At 43.5% G+C, this 2,500-nt stretch overlaps 1 protein-coding gene across 5 annotated transcripts in view; it reads right to left on the reverse strand.

Moving 5' to 3' along the window:
• LOC135089876 (uncharacterized) overlaps positions 1-2,500 on the reverse strand; it is a 148,483-nt gene that overhangs the window by 61,392 nt on the left and 84,591 nt on the right. The window lies entirely within an intron of this gene.

The following is a 2,500-nucleotide window of genomic DNA, read 5'->3' on the forward strand; positions in this document are numbered from 1 at the left end:
CATCAATTGTCAGATTTTGTAAGAAACAGTCAATAGATTAAACTGTGTAACATATTCAACAATTCACCGCTCAAAAAAAAAAACGTACCACCTAAGAATCTGCAAGAAAATGGAATAAGAGAATAGATGTTGCAATCACTATCCTGTATAATGTTTAGAGATGGTTGTAGAGCAAGAAATGTCTCCGAGCCGCTGACAATTATGTAAAATGCGGCCTATACTAGTGAAGGCGTTGAAGAAAAACTCAAAATGAATGGAAGCGAGTGCGGCATGTTGACAGACACCTAACCATGACTTAATGCACACGTTAGAGAATCATGAAGCACTGCGGACCCTATACCCACAAGAACCCTCGGCACACCAATTCGAATCCTGAAAGAGAGAGTATGCAACGTCGCCAGTTCTTTCTCTGTAACTAGCATACTGTCAGTTAGCACAGCGGCGCCACGTTTCTTCATCGTCACATGTCCAAAAACGAAACCAACAACTTAACTCACACAAGAACGTGAACTTCAAGACAGGAAAGGGTTCCCGTATGGTGGCGGTGCCGGGCGAGAAGGCCTATATAGTCAGGTGCCTCAGGGGCGCGCGGACTTGACAAAGAAAAGGCCTAAAGTGCCACGTCGCTTCAAGGGCACGCTGGTCCCCTTCATCCCTCCCTCCACCTTACTTTCGGTTACCTCATGTGTTATGCAGAGTGTGTGCCTTTCCCCGGCCCTCGCATTCCTTCCTTTGAATGAGTCTCTCTCCTGCTTACACTTAAGGAGAATGTGCCACACTAACCAGCGAGTATTTCTACCTAAGTCAGGTTTAATGTACTTACTTTCCGAAACATGCAAGGAATTTTATGCACCTAATCTCCATACTGGACTACGTAATATTTTGCCTTCGTGAAGACACATTCCCTCACGTCTTTCTCACATACAGAACTAGTATGAATGGTTATAAACTAGAAAAAAATCAGAACTACAAGGGAGATGGGCAAAAAATTGGTTCACATAATACTGGACTACGTAACATGACTCCATAAAGGCACATCCTCTCGCGTCTTTCTCACATATACGAGTAAGGGAACAAGTTATGCTTAGTGTGAATGGTTATATCTTTATTTGTATCCCAGGCCGGCAATCCCACACCAGATGGCTCAGACAAAGCACCACAGTCATATACACATCATTCATACTCTTAGTCCCATCGTCACTCTGGTGCAAAGGAAGTCTCGTGGACCATCTTACTACACCCAATTACTATAAACTAAATAAAATTAGAATCACAAGGGAGATGGACAAAAAACTGGTTCAAAAAAGAGTTGTGTATGGTTGAATAAGCTCTGAAGGAACATGCAAGTTCTCAGATATTAGTAAGTTTCAAGAGATGATGAGATACATTTGTTGAAGGAATGGAAGAGACAATTAGCAGCCCCCCTCCCCCCCCTCTCTCTCTCTCTCTCTCTCTCTCTCTCTCTCTCTCTCTCTCTCTCTCTCTCTCTCTCTCTCTCTCTCTCTCTCTCTCTCTGTCTTGGTCTACTTCCCTTGCGCATTGAAACAATTAAAAGTTTGAAGTGCACAGAAGCTTTCTTGTGTGCATCAACTGACCTTTTGCAGTGTTATCTTATGTTAAGAAACTAGCTGGCCTTTTGCAGTGTTGTGTTCTCATGTTAAGAACTCTATCTCCATCTGCATCTCCTACTCGTCTGGCTGGGAAAAGCGAGTTTGTGTATGAATCTATTTGGATCCACCTTCACTTTCCTGGTCGTGCTGGGAATCCTCCCCCAGAGAGCCATTCCCGCAAGACTATCTCAAGTACTCGTATTTCTCCCGTGGCCAAACACTGTGCTAAATATCGGCCGGGGCCAAGGAAGTGTCTGGTATTGTCGACACTGGGGACACCTCACCCACTCCGCTGCCCAACTGTTTCCTCTCAAATGCACACGTTCGTATTTTGTCTATAAGGGCGAAAGGAAGCGCTGTATTTTTATTTGTCACGTAAAGATTCTCTCTCTCTCTCTCTCTCTCTCTCTCTCTCTCTCTCTCTCTCTCTCTCTCTCTCTCTCTCTCTCTGTCTGTCTGTCTGTGTGTGTGTGTGTATAAGCGGATAAAAGGAAGGATTCTCGAACATCGGTCCCCTGCAGCCAAGCCTCCCACAGCTCAAGAACGGTCGGGGTGTGTGCATAACTCACCGGCGAAAAAGTGGCACAAGCTCTTCATTTTTTAATCATCGTGGCCAAAAAAAAAAAAAAAGAGATTATCGTGTCATATTTTCTGATCCATTATTAAATACCACTTCCCGTCACTTCTGAGTCTTTACGAGTTTTCCTGCATTGCTGAATTTTTTTACGTCAATACTTGCTGCTGGTCTTTTTGAAGTGAAGTGGCACAAGTGGCACAAACTATTTATCCTCTAATTATATCAATGGCAGAAGATTATTACGTTTATACTTTGATGCATTATATATTAGCAGTACCTCTGAACGCTTCTAAATCTTGATGAGTTTACGCGG

Source organism: Scylla paramamosain, chromosome 3 (assembly GCF_035594125.1).
Source record: "Scylla paramamosain isolate STU-SP2022 chromosome 3, ASM3559412v1, whole genome shotgun sequence".
Taxonomy (NCBI): Eukaryota; Metazoa; Arthropoda; class Malacostraca; order Decapoda; family Portunidae; genus Scylla; species Scylla paramamosain.